Raw genomic sequence first — 15944 nt, forward strand, 5'->3', positions numbered from 1 at the left:
ATATGACCTCAAATTAATGTTGCAATTTATTGAATATTTCATATAGTTTATGATAATAAATGATTGGTGATGATGAAGGACAGAGATGGCATTTTTTTTTTTTTTTTTTTTTTTGGTCAAGCTGTTTGAGTTCCCCTACATGTTGCTTCAATGTTTTCAATATTTGACGGTGCAGAATCACATGCCAATAGAGGTGGTAGGATGTTTTTAAGAGGAAAGTACACTAAAACACGCAGGGCTTGAATGAACAGAATTTAAACAAAAGCATTAAGAGAATTAAATAATCATTATGATGTTAAGTAATTAAATGGCAAAAAATCCAAAAGTATTTTTGGTAGCACTTTAATTTACATATCACTAATAAGTGGGTAATAATATGGTAATATTATGGTAACAAGATGTCAATTTTCTACTTGTTACTGATTAATAAATCAGTAATTATGGAGGCAATAGCTCCATAACAATTAATAGACTGGGATTATAGTAATAGTCAAAAAATAAAAAAAAATAAATCGACAGTTGTAATTCTGCTGAAAATTAAATTACAAAGATGTTAAATGCGGAATTACTGCACTGTTTTATGGGTAAATATACATTACATATTAATGGGTAATACAATTTGATCCCAAACTAGTTTATTATCAACTATTTACCACTACAGATACTAATCTATTAACTAGAAACTTTTCATTCATTTAAGGTAAATACTTCTTGTTAACATTAGTTTATTATTTTATTATTATTAAAATATATATATATATTTTTTATTTATTTATTTATTTTTTAATTACTTTTTCAGTTTTTAGCTTGTTTCCCGTTTAAAAACCCTGACAGTTTTTTCTACCATAGTTATTAACTGGACTTTAGTGGAAGAGTTTAAATGGCAAAAAAATAAAAAAATAAAAATCTAGGGGGTGTTAAAACTTCTTCTGTGTGAGACATAAGGACATGAGGGTCGGACACTGATGTGCACTGTGATTGGCCAGTTATGCTATATTAATTTGGTGTGAATAAAGAAGTGCAGTGTACAGAAACACAATACAGTGGAACTCCCTGCTTCAGTTTTTCTCCTGGATAATGTTCTTTTTGTATTGATTGTACGATTATCACACCGTTTTCCGACACAGTCCTCTAAAGAGACCATGATCTACTGCAACAACTACCCTGATACTACATCCACCAGCTCAGAGTATGCAGCACGTCAGTGTTGGGAAGTTGAGCTATTTGAGAGAGGTTGAGTGCATCCCGCTGCCTGCACTGATCTCAGAATGGCCTTTCCAACTTCAAACACACCCCCTGAATTGACTGAGAGTGATGCATTTGATGGAGGTTATAACGGCGGAGTCACAACAATAATAAAGGCTGACGGATCGGGTTGCTGCGCTCCCTCTCAGTGGCTGTTTCATAAATCTACGATAGGCCGCTGACCTCAGGCCTGGACACTTCATAAATCAACATCAGCAAAATTGTAACTCTGGAAAAGTTGGGAGGAACAGAGACGCAACTAAGTTTAATGTAAAATCGCGGCTATTTAAAGCCTAGCAGATGCAGCGAGCGGGGGCACCTGCTGAACAATCGGCCGGGAAGTCATAAATTGCTCGGACGCAGAAGAGATAGGAGCATCTGCGGCTGATTAGATTCACAGCAATTTGCTGCGTTTGTGATGGAGGATACTTTTGATGTCAGGCCTCGAGAGCTGGGGAGCATGGACAGTGCTTAGCCTCTTACTTTGGGCCTGTGTTGTTGTATTAGCATACTATGCGATTCTTTAAAGGGTAATTCCATAGGGTTTTCATATTTGCACAATTAAACTGTAGAAAAGTGCAAGTAACTTATTAATGGTAAAAAAATAAAAAAATAAAATACATACAATAAAAACACCCCTATATTTCAGTAGTCCAGTAGCTGCAGTGCTGTATGATCCAGACAAGCTGCTCATCTTAGCAATATTAGCTTTATTACTGCAGTTCTTCACCTGTCAGACCTTTAATTCTAATTCTCTTCTATTCTGCTAAAACTAAGAATCAATCCAATCATGTTAATCTGAGCTACAGGCTAAAGCTGTTTCCATGTGGGTCAGCCAGACGTGACTCTTCCTGTAGCTGTAGTTTTCTCCAGTTTCCAACAGTCTTTTGGCTTCATCGCTCTCTGGCTTCATCTGTAATTTTTTTTACTTTTAATACTTTCAGAGTTATATGTGTTTGTGTGCCTTTTTCTAGTTATAATGATGATGTTAAGTGCAAATATGATGTGTGTAAATTCTGCAGTAAAGAGTAAAGTAACAGTAACAGTAAAGTTTAAAAGTGGTCATCTTTTGGGGAGTGTTGTGTCTCAGAACATCTGCCATGCTACATGCTCAAAACTATATTTTATGGCCAAAATAGTCTCTGAAAACGTTCATAAAACAAGGTAGTGTAACACATTTGCACTACTTTGTTACACTTTATCTGGCATGTTCTCCTCCAACATACTTAAAACATATTTATCTCTCAAAGCTAATTTACGACAATTTAAACTTTGTTACATTCATTTTTTAACAATTTTATTGTCACGAATGACCCAGGCAGGGAGACGAGGAGGCGGACGCAAGTGCAGGTAGGGTGAAATAAATAATAATTTAATAACTAAATAACAATTAAGCAAAGAAACAAGGAACGAGTAACACTAAACAAAGAAACACAAATAACCAATAACCAAAACAAACGAGCAATAATAATAAACAAACCAAACAGGGCAGGGAAATATAAACAAGGGAATAAACTAATAAACACAAAGCAGGGGTATATACAAGGAACTAGGGAACACGGAAATAAACAAGAAACTAGAAACATTAAACAAGAGATAAACAAAGGACAAGGGCTAAAGCTAAGAAAACGAGGGCTAGGCTAGAAAACACGAGAATGACAAAACAACAGAGGAAGGTGCAAAGACCGACAGAGACAAAGTGGTAGACGAGGGCTATTTAAAGAAACAAGAAACACTCTAGAATTGGAAACACCTGGGGAAGGGGCGGAGCTACAAATGAGACACAGGTGGAAATCTACTAAGACGGGAGACACAGGGGAGCACAGGTTACGTGGGGAAGACACACAGAGACACGAGACAGGGCTAAGACCTGACATTTATCCATTAACACACTTAAAGCATCTACTTATAGGGTGTCACATTAATTAAAAGATGAGGGGAATTTTGATTAAACACAACAAAAAAAAATATTGTAAAAAAATATTGGGGTCTTGAAAAATTACATTTAACTTGTATCAACTGGTAAATTAGCAACTACATCATATTAACAACTCCTTGAAAGTGGGCGTGGCAGAATAAGGTGGATAGTGGTTATGTCAGTGTTGCTATGGCATCATTATGAACGGTGCTATGGGATGGTTTTACCAGTATTGCTATAGCATGTTCATGTCAATGCTGTTATTGACTTGTAATGTCAATGCTGGTATCAATGGTATGTTTATGACTATGTTACTATAGTTTGGTTATATCAATGTTATCCTTGCCACTATGTTATGATTATGTGAGTGTTGCTATGATATGGTTATGTCAGTGTTGCTATGGCATCATTATAAATGTTGCTATGCTATGGTTATGTCAGTGGTCCTATGGCATCATTATGGATGTTGCTATGGTATTGTTATGTCAGTGTTTCTATGGCATCCTTATGAACAGTGCTATGGCATGGTTATGTCAGTGTCGCTATGGCATGGTTGTGTAAATTATATATATTAAGTTAAAGTAAAGTAAAGAATTATCTTTTTTTTTTTTTAATCAGGGGTCAGATAAGGTCGGCGTTTAAACTTGACACGGGGGAGCAGGCCAGGAGAAAGTACAGTGTCACATGTGCTGAGATTCTGATTCCGCAGCTAAAAGAGCAGAAATTGGCAGGAGAAGAGCATTCTTAGCATTCTTTGGCTGCACTTTTCAATTTAAACTGCTAAGCTAACCGCAGAGGAAAAAAGGAAGTGGAAAAAAAGAGGAGGAAAAAAGAGGACAGTGCTGCCCAGTACAGAAAGCAGACTCGGCACATGACTCTATACACACTACGCGTCATTAGCAAGTGCAGCGGAAATCTAAACGCTGTTTGTTTCCTTTTCCTCAAAACAGCCCAAAAAATAGCCTGCTTGCAGTTTCCTTTCTCACCAGCAGAGGCGCTGTTCTCAAGGCATAATCTCATACTGTGGCTTTCAGTCATTTTGCAGCCAAAGCTGAGTGTTTCTGAGCCTCAGATCAGCTCAGAATCAACCTTCTCACTGCGTCTTCTGGGAATATAATCCGAATTATGTGCCTTTTGGCTCTCAAAACTTATTTAAAAAATATATATAAATATAAATAAAAAATATATTTCTTTCTGTTTATCATGTTCAAAATCAAACTTAAAGCTTTAATCACTTTATATTTTTCCTTTTATTTCCTGTCAATCATGTGTCCACCCAGTCATAACAAGCTTCACTACAGTGTGAACAGTGACAGGGTGGGGAATGATGGTGAAAGATGGCAATTGATGAAAACAGACATGACAGACATGATACAGTTACAAACATGTTTGATTTAGATTTTCTAAACTGATAGTCTAAGATTTACCTTAGATATAAATATGGAGAAAATATGAACAAATTATAATTATGTATAGTTAATAGTATTCATTGCTGAACATGCAAAAATAAGTGTCTGCAGTCCTTTAAAAATATATAACATTATGAAGGTTGATATATATATACCTACTAGTGGATCTCAAAAAAATTGAATATCATTGTAAAGTTACCTTATATATTGTTTTTATATTATATACAGATGTATTACACACAGAGTCTCTATTTTAAGCGTTTATTTCTTTTATTGTTGATGATTATGATGATTATGGCTTACACCCAATGAAAACCCCAAAATAAATCAGTGTCTCAGAAAATTAGAGTATCGTACATAACAAATTGGTACTTTTGGAAGAATGGGCAGTGTGGGCAAGTCCTGCTGGAAAATGAAATCTGCATCCATGTCATCTGCTGGTGTTGATCCACTGTGTTTTATTATCAAGTCCAAAGTCAGTGCAGTTTTGTTTTCCTGCAAAATCTTACAGCACTTCATGCTGAACCTCTGCCTTTGATATATAATTGATATTCCATTTATTAAGTATTTGTAATAATGTGTTCTCATACAGTTTGAACCTTAAGAAATATATTGCTTTGTATGTAACAACTGTGCTGCAACACAAAAGGCAAATTATATTAACATTGACCCTGCTAATATACTGTATTAAAAGAGTTGCTGGTAACATTTCCTACGAACCCAAATTAAGCTTTTATATAAGTGCGTAACACATTATAAAGCCTTATATACAGCCATTACTGACTTTATGTGAAAGAAGTTTACATATGCTTTATTTGAGAAATCATATGTTATAGTGCATTACAACACTGCATTGTACAATGAATGTCGCTGTAAGTACTTATGAGTTAGTATACAGGCTTATTACAGTTATTACAAGGTATTATGCATGTCATATAATGCATTATGAATGCATTTATAATGCATTATGAATACAGGATTCATAGGAAGTGTTACAGTGTTGCTTTATACACTGAAAAACAGCATTAAAAGTAAAAACACTTTTTTTAAACATATTTAAAAACATCAACATACATATACTGCAAATAGCTATGAAAATGATAAAAAATATATATATATATTATTTTAATGTGCGCCATTGTTGTTAGCATGCACAGTGAAGTCTCACTACATAGTGTGTGTTTATGTGTGTGATTGAGAGGTGTGTTATTTATTCCAGCTGTGATCAAAAAAAGTCAAATACTGAGCACACACACACACACACACACTCTCAGACACACTCTATATCCTCAAATCACAAGCACCCATTAATCCCAGCGTCTGAGGGCTGTCGCTGTGGAGGTATGTGCTCCATCTATAGCTATATTAATAGTAGAGAATAAGAGAGAGAGACAGAGAGAGAGAGAGAGAGAGAGAGACGGGTAAGCGAGTGAACAGTGGTTTGTCATATACCCCAGTGCAGCCTTAATCATTGCATCAAAGTGTTACTATAGTGTGCAGAACAGAGGCAGCCCATGGAGAGCTTTAGCTGGATTCTGCATGTCAGGAGGACTATTAATATGAAATACGAGCCGGTTGAAGTGAGCCGGATTCGGACCCGCTGTGCCGGGCTGCTCCGCCGCCGCTCTCTGATGTGCTGCGGCAGACAGGAGCCCAGCAGTGGGCTGAATCAGAACCGCTGTGCTAACAGTGCTGTGGGCTCTGTTACAACAACGCACACTGTTTAACTGACAGAAAGAAACTTCTGACTCACTCAGGGGGTCATGTGACTCAGTAGGGCATATGTTCGAGACCCAATCGGACCCATGAAGGCTGATCCATGATTTAACCAGTGGTTTGCCAATATTGGGTATCACTTACAAAAATAAGACTTCTTTATAAAGGGTTTATAAAGTGGTTTATAAAGGAGTTTATTCATAAGGTTGTAAAATCGTTGTACATGAATAGGAAGAGCACCAGTGACCTGTTATTTGCAAAGTAGTGACTCCACACTCATTTGGTGTTTTCTGTCTGTAATGCACAGAAAAGAAGACTCTAATATTCTACTATAAAATCTATATAGCAAATGAATCCAATTAACTAAGATACATACTAAAATAAAATGTTTATTTTTTTATTTCCATTGCATTGGAAGCCTGTGTGCAATATTGTATAGTTCATATTGACCTTTTTATTTTACGTTCCATCCCTAAACAGTAAAAAAAAAAAAAAAAACACTGTTCTAAATCGCATTAAATTAGCTAAAATTTGCTGCTAGAGCCTCAATGGCTCTAGTACTGCTGTTTTTTCCAGTTCAGTGGGCGGGGCAAGCTACTGTTTTGTTGGTTTATAAATGTGTTCATTGGCTGGTTCATCATCTACTCTACTAGGTATGTATTTAAGTACATATTTTAATTTTAAAAAGTATGTACTTTTCCATGATAGTACCCTTTTCGGTACCACTTTAAAATAAGACTACCTTTATAAAGGGTTAATAAATGGTTTACAATTAGTTTATTAATGGTTACTAATTAGGTTGTAAATGCCTTAAAATCATTAATAATCAGTTATGTGGCTGTGGGTTCACTATTTGGCAAACAACAGGTCTACATACATTTCTACGTATGTGTTATAAGTGATTATTAATGATTTTTAAGGCATTTACAACCTAATTAGTAACCATTAATAAACTAAACCATTTATAAACCCTTTATAAAGGTAGTCTTGTTTTAAAGTGTTACCCACTTTTCTTTTACAAGGGAATATGTGTTGTAACTGCTTATTAATGGTTGAATTCATTTATTACTATTTATAAACATTTTATAAAAGAGCCTTTTTTGAAAGTAGTACCCAATAGGTACCACTTTAAAATAAGACTACCTTTATAAAGGGTTAATATATGGTTTACAATTAGTTTATTAATGGTTACTAATTAGGTTGTAAATGCCTTAAAATCATTAATAATCAGTTATGTTGCTGTGGGTTCACTATTTGGCAAACAACAGATCTATGTACATGTCTACGTATGTGTTATAACTGATTATAAATGATTTTTAAGGCATTTACAACCTAATTAGTAACCATTAATAAACCCTTTATAAAGGTAGTCTTATTTTAAAGTGGTACCTCCAGATCTTAACCTCATTGAGAATCTTTGGGATGTTCTGGATGGAGAAGAGAGGCTTTGTGCAGTGGTTGGTCAGACTCTACCATCATCAATGCTGCTGCAAGATCTTGGTGAAAAATCAATCCAGCAACACTGGATTGAAATAAATCTTGTGACATTGCAGAAGCTTATCGAAACCATGCTACAGTGAATGTGTGACGCAATCAAAGCTAAAGGCGGTTCAACGTAATACTAGAGTGTGTATAAAGTTTCATTCCATTCCAGTAACTTCCGTTCAACTTCTTGCTGTGTTATTTTTGCTGGTCAGTGAGTGTGTATGTGTATGTGTGTATATTAAACGACTGCATGCTGTTGAATGGGAGTCTACAGCTCTGCTGAGGAGCGGTGTCGTCGTCTGTCTGACGGTTGGATTTGATTGGAGCGTCCAGCCTGGAGTCAGTCGGAGGGTAAAGAGCACGTTAATGAGAACACGGCCGCTGTAGCCACCGAAGGCCTATTTACTTTAAATACGATCCTATTAATTCTCCAAACCTCCATTAAAAGTGGCTGCGGGGAATCTTTAAATATTTCATGTCGGCTTTCATTTGAATGCACTGGAGGCTCGGCTGCTCTCTCCTCACCAAAATTCATCAGACTAGATTGTTTTAGAGCAGAGGGGACGGGTGTTTAAGCACTGGGGGTTACCAAGTGTGCGTGTGTGTTTAAGTGTGTGTGTCTTAAAGTCATATTAACCCTTTCTTCAGGATTGCACATTATAGCAGCCATTATTTATTTTACTTTTAATATTCTTTATTAATGACCTAATACATCCCTGATGCAGCCCAAAATGATATAAATATTTGTATTCTCTTAGTGTCAGAAACTCTCATTTTGAACAAAAAAAAAAAACATACCAACCAGAAATGCATCACATAAAAAAATCATAAAACTTAGTGATTTTCTTGCTTGAAAAAAACATAGCTCATCCAGCAAGAGCAAGTGTTGTGAATAGTATTGTTGCTGTTCAGTAGAAAACACGCTTCTTAAAATGCTCTTATCTTTGAATGGGAGTTAATATAAATAAGTATAAATGAGTTTATTCCATTAATATAGATCATTTGTGTTAGTCTATTCATCCACGATTATTTAAACAGTGTACAGAACAGCAACAGGGCTCAAAAACAACAAGAGCGATATTGCATACAACAATAAATACTCAAACGTGCCTGTGGATGATTTCTTTTTTGTAAAGGGGATATTCTGCATTGGGAATGGCTTTTTGTACATTTATTTAAATATTCATATTATAACATAATGGAATGGTTGGTATGGTGTTGCTAGCTGTTTGCTGCAGTATACAAGGTAGTTGCTAGTTATTATAAGTGGTTACAAAGTATTGTTATTGTATAGCTGTTGATTAATAAGTTGATAATAATAATAATAATAATAATAATAATAATAATAATAATAATAATAATAATAATAATAATAATAATAATAATAAGAAGAAGAAGAAGAAGAAGAAGAAGAAGAAGAAGAAAATAAAGTGTCTACATAAAAAATCTTCCCTTTTCTTTGCAAGCTGGTCCATTGATCAAATCAGTGTCAATTGACCAAACTCCGATTCAAACATTTTTTGTGTAACCTTTTTTTACTATCTATTTTTTTTTTATGTCTGTGTGGTAATATATATGTCTTTGTGTTTGTGTGTGTGTGTGTGTGTGTGTGTGTGTGAAGAGGATGGAATCTGATAGGATGAACCTGAATCACAATCTGATCTGTGTAGCAAATTGTTGGTGATGAAAATGGGCACAAAAAACACCTGTGTCCAGATTAATGTGGTGAATGGAGGTCTGTGTGACCGCCCTTTATGGATGGATACACATGTGCACCTTAGGACTGAGGCTGAGGATTATGTGCAGCTCACACACACACACACACACACACACACATGCAATGTTTGTGTGATTCACAAACAATTTGGTCCCTATTTTAACGATCTATAGGGCATTGGTCAATTGCGCATCTCACAACTGGATTTAGGGATTGTTGGTGTGACGTCAAAAATACACCTTGTTTGGCTTAAAACATGCAAAAGACATGTATTAATTCTCTTAATTAATCATGGCTGTGGTTAATTTTGGGCGTAGTGTAAAATAAACCAATTAGTGTGCCAGTTGTCATTCCCTTTAAGAGCCAGGTGAGCTCTGACTTTGGCGCGTTCGTATCTTAACAGTGTGGCGCTTTTGTGCGTCTCAGCAGAGACAGATACTGACCTGCTTCACACTGTGAAGATACACCAGCAGCTCATTTAAGGGAACAGCAATGTTATTTTATTCTTTATTCTGTTTATTGTTGAGTTAAAAGCTGGGTTTGCGCTCTGCAAACCTTACATACCTATAGGAATGGACTCAGATAATTGACTGTTGTCTAGGTTCATTTCAGTCAGTGGAGCTCCTGTGTTTTCTGCGGCCAAAATATATAGCAACACGGCTATATAAGGATACTGATAATTAACTTGATAAGCACACACAAGACAATGTGGCCATAAATATAAATAAATATATTTATGCATAGAACGCTAAGGTCACATCCTCTATAGAACACATGTGTGCACTTCTATATTTGACAAACAAACGTACTGTTTTTTTTATCAACTGTACATTTGAAATAATGGAATATAATAGAATTATTGTTTTGTAGAGGATTTACTCATGTAGAAAAGCAGCTGTGATTTTTCATTCAAATACGATTTTTAACTGTAAATACATGTTTATTTCTATTTTATGAAATAACAAAAAATAACAAAAAAACAAAAACAAAGCAAAAGTCCTTTACAGTGCCAGACTGGTTTACAGCTGTGATAAAAGTCAAATACTGAGCACACACACACACACACACACACACACACACACACTCTTACACACTGCATGACCGGAATGAAAACAGCCGTACAGATCCCTGATGTTTCACAGCATTACAACAGCAACACTTTCAATTCAGGAAGTTGTTTGACGCTCATAAATTACGCCAACTGGAAAGCCAGCAAATGTATTTTGGAGGATTCGTACATATTTGTTTACTAAATGCAATAAATAACAATTCCATAAATATTCAGCATTTTTAATCGGGTTTAATATATCCTCCAGTTTTTATGCAAATTATGAGTCATTAGCATAATCACATTTCCACTACATCCTTATGAACCCAAGTGAAAGATTACTGAGCATTTTTAAATGCATGTATATTAAAGAAACACATTCAGATGGTAATGTCGCCAAATGTGGTGTGCACTGTGAAGGAATTAGTATACATACTGCGCGTTTGGGCATTAGTCGCCGAGTGTAAGCAGATAAATTAGAGGAATTCTGGGGCAGAACCTCCATGAGGAAAGTGTCCAAGCGCATGCTGAAGTGTGTCATAAGAGCCGGCGTTCAGCCTTTAAAAGGATAGAACTGTCTCTATGGGAGGGAGAGAGAGAGAGAGAGATAAAGAGAAGAGAAGAGAAGAGAACACACTAAAAAGCAGAGGTATGGTATAAGTACTTTCTTGTACTCAAAGGTTAACTTTTATAACTCTACCCTCAAAGGAATAATAGGTACCACTGTACCATTTAACAAGCCAAAATGTATCTTCTGTATTCTGTATCACTGTACTAATATATATATATATATATTAACTATACCTTGTTTATTGGATCATCAAGTTCTTGACATATTTAGTTAATGATAATGTTTATAACCTTTACTGGTTGGACCTTAATATAAGGTACAGCCCCAGTGACAAGCTTTGTACTCTACTTAAGAGAAGAGAAGAGAAGAGAAGAGAGTTTTACACCTGTCTTTAACATGCATCCTGGGGGATCTCATCATAAGGACACATTTTAATCTGATTATTATCATGTGACCACATTATAATTGTACTGTGATAACTTAAAGCACTTCAATTTATCCCTGACAGCAAAACACTGCTCACGTTACCCACATTGTATGTTCCCTTCTAGAAAATACTGTACGTAATATCCATGATGCCACCCCATCCACCGTCCGTAGGGGTTAGCTATAAGTGCTACAATAAGAAGCTAATGGATAACAATGGCAATCATGGCTCCTGTGCAAACTAGGCCTGATCTAGATTTGGGCCGAGAACTCAGTCCAAAAAAAAAAAAAAACTTACCTTAACTAGCTCCTCCTCCTCTGGCGTAAATGATGTAATGATAAATTGGATCACAAATGCTCACATGAGATTCATATAAAACGCCAGGTGTGAAGAATTCATCTGTTACCAGATTAGGCAGGATGCATTTTAATTCCAAGCCTAAATAAGGCCAAAGCTGAGTATTAGCAACTTTTAGTTAAAGGAGAACTCTGAAGTGAAATGGACTTTTGGTGTAGTAAAACATGATAAAGTGTACTAACATTTGTTAAATAGCTCACCTCCTCTCTCCCACAGCTTTCTGAGATCCAGTCATTTTATTCCGTTTGTCCAAACACCCTTTAGACTGGGTGATACGGGGCATATTCGCGCCCCTGCAGATAAATCACTTTTTACACTGTTATCCAGGCTCAAAGTGGCTCCAAAACTCATTGGTAGAATGCAGAGAGCCCTGACACTTAAAACGAGACATTAATAAGAAGCTAATTAAAAAACACTGTCATTTTAAAGTACTTAAAGTCAATTTTACACCTTTTAGTCTCAGTAGTAACTGCAAGCCTTGCATGACACAAAAACCTCTTTAGACTTCAGACTAGCCTAAAGTAAAGGGACAAAACAATTTAAAATTATTGATTAGCTTGTGGTTTGTATAGCAAGCATGCTTGCTAGCATCATATCTTAACCAACTCAATGTATAAACTTCAACTACATTAGCTATTGTTTAGCTATTAGATCATAAAGACATAGTTTCAGTATTTCCTGTGTTTCAGTCTTGAGTTGGGTGATTCATGCCGATGATTGGCTGGAAACCACACAGGCAGGTCTATTGGAGGTTAGCTGATGGTGGTTTGAGGTGAGCGTGTGATGATTTAGGCATGCAGTTAGTGTGATAAGCCTCCATTATGTTAGCTACATTAGCATCACAGGAGGACGTCTCGGATATCACATGTCTGGGTTAACGACAGTCGGGGTGAGAGGGGAAATTTGTGGGATTTTTGGCCAAACTTTGACTTTAAGTGGATACACGAGTCAGTAAAAGCTTTAATACGACATGAATTCAGATAAAGAGTGAAGAACAGGGCCATTATGTGACCATAAAGTATGGAATGTGTCTCCTTCGCTCTATCTCGCCCCCTTTATCTCCACCTGCCTACAACCTGTCAGAAGGGCGACGGGTGCTTTGGCCCCTAGATTCTGACGCAGTGCACGGTGCAGGTTCCTGACCTACAGCCAGACCAGCTTCTTCTTCTTTACCCCTGAAGATCTCACCTCTCTCTCTCTCACACCAAACCCTGAAGTAGTTTTTTTTTTTTATCTCTGGCTTTAACACAACATTAACTACCAAAGAGCTGGAAAAGAGCACGCAGCCCGCCCCCGAAAAAAGCCTGGACGCCTTCCCTCACAAATAAGATCATTATACCAGTAGTAATCCCATTAAATAGATCATTTTGCAAATATCTAAATCCAATTAATAATGTGTTTCAGAGGGGGAGAGGGAAAAAAACAGAGCGGCATGAAGAAAGCCGACATGCACTGAGTCACTGGGCCTTTTGTTTGCCGGCTTCTGCCTCGGCACTGCACGCGGCTTTAAGAGAAGGCAAACTTAAGCCCGGGGCGTCATGTTGGGGAAAACAGGATGATGAAAGCTACACTCATTACGAGAAAATAAGACATTCACAGACTTTCCGCAAGCTTTTTTAATTAATGCGTCAGACTCCGCAGAAACGAAGAAAAAAAAACACAGAAGAGAAGCCTCCTTCCTTGAGCATCCGTGGAGCTTTAAAAGAAAAAAAAAAAGAAAAAAATAAGAAGCTGTTTTTGAAATCCACAAACCCTTGAATTTGCGAGTCAAGAAACACTTGTTAAGTGAATTAACTTGTAATTAAATAAAAGGTATAAGTGCGGAATAAGTGGGGAACGATACAGTCAGATTTAGCTCGTGTTTAATTGCAATTAAGGCATGATTTTGCAGAATAGGCTGCACAAATGTGTTGCGTACACGATCCTCTTAAGGCATTTCTCATCCAAGAAGTGGAAAAGGATGCACCAAAAGCCGTGCACAGACAGTACGCCGCTACACCACCACCACCAATACTGACATAACACCACCACTACTGAAATACCACCACCACTACTGACATACCGCTACCAATACTGACACAACACCACCACTACTGACATACCGCTACCAATACTGACATACCACCACCAATACTGACATATCCCAACACCTCCACCACTACAAGAGACTGGACAACTTAGGATTTTCTATATACTCTCCATTCATTGGCCACTTTATTAGAAACACATACCCAAATTGTGCCTTCTCTCACTGTGGCCACTTTATTAGAAACACCTACTTTCTTAACTTGTGTTTCCACTCATTGGTCACTTTAAACAGCTAATTTCTTACCTTGTGCTTCCTCTCACTGGCCACTTTATTAGAACACCTACCAACCTACTCACTGTGGCCACTTTATTAGAAACACCTACAAACCTTGTGCTTCCTCTCACTGGCCACGTTATTAGAAACACCTAAACACCTTGTTATTCCACTTACTGGCCAATTTATTAGAAACACCTACCAACCTACTCACTGTGGCCACTTTATTAGAAACACCTACCAACCTTGTCCTTCCTCTCACTGACCAATTTATTAGAAACACCTGACTACTGTGTAATTTTACTGTCTGGACACTTTATTAGAAACACCTACCAACCTACTCACTGTGGCCACTTTATTAGAAACACCTACCAACCTTGTCCTTCCTCTCACTGACCAATTTATTAGAAACACCTGACTACTGTGTAATTTTACTGTCTGGACACTTTATTAGAAACACCTACCAACCTACTCACTGTGGCCACTTTATTAGAAACACCTACCAACCTTGTGCATCCTCTCACTGGCCAATTTATTAGAAACACCTATTTACTTACCTTGTGTTTCGACTCACTAGCCACTTCAATAGAAACACCTACACACCTTGTGCTTCCTCTCACTGGCCAATTTATTTGAAACACCTACTTACTAACCTTGTCCTTCCACTCTGCCAGTTCGAATACCGGTCATGCAGCTTGCCATCAGCTGCCGGAGCCCTGAGAGAGCACAATTGGTCTTGCTCTCTCTGGGTGGGTACAAAAGATGGCGCTCTTTCCCCACATCACTCCTAGGGTGATGGCGATTTGCACAAGGCATCTGTGACCTGATGTGTCAGAACCGAGTCGCTGTGCTTGTCCTCCGAGTGTTAGTGCTGTGATGCTACTCGGTAATGCTGCATCAGCAGCAGTTCAAAAAGAGGCAGAGTCTGACTTCACATGTGTCAGAGGAGGCGTGTGCTAGTCTTCACCCTCCTGATGTTGTGGTATCACTAGTGATGGGGGATATACAGCTGAGTAGTAGCTGAATGGATGCGACAATCAGCTAAACCTAGCTAAAAAAATGTAAACAAAAAAATGTAAACAAAGGCCAAAAACTGAATTGCTTTAGTTTGAAACAATACATTTTTACACCCTGATTGGAGAGCGCTCTCTCTGAGGCCGAGGCAGCTGCTGAGGGGTGGGCACGTGACCCCGGTGCACTCCTCTAATGAGTGCGTAATTAGAGGCAGCACTGAGGTTATTATTCTTCTCATTAGAAAGGAAGTGCGGTGAGGAGATAGCAGGAGAAAAAGAGAGGGATGACTCCGCTGCTTTCTGTCCAGCACAGCCAGACCACAGCCAGCCATTAGAGCCAAGAGAGGGATCAAGATACAGAGAAATGGGTAGATGATGAGAGAGGGAGGGAGAGAGAGGGAGAGAAGTGAGAGAGCGAGAGAATGAAGAGAGAGAGAGGTCAGGCTGTAGGGGTTAATACAGTGCGGTTAGACACTGGGCTGAGCTCATCGCACTAATGAAACAGAATTACATCCTCAGCTGGGCCCCGTCACCAACCAATCACCAACCACCACTGCATCACCAACTTCTGCCAGTTCAAACAGCAGCCCATTCAGCTCTGCTGTGTGTGTGTGTGTGTGTGTGGTGTTTATCTGATGGGCAAAGTGTGTTTAAGCTCAGGTGTTTTTTTTTTTTTGTATTAGGAGTGTGTGGAGTGTATTAGATGTGTTTTTTATGTTTCTCTGTAACATAAGTT

This window comes from Astyanax mexicanus, chromosome 7, assembly GCF_023375975.1.
Source record: "Astyanax mexicanus isolate ESR-SI-001 chromosome 7, AstMex3_surface, whole genome shotgun sequence".
Taxonomy (NCBI): domain Eukaryota; kingdom Metazoa; phylum Chordata; class Actinopteri; order Characiformes; family Acestrorhamphidae; genus Astyanax; species Astyanax mexicanus.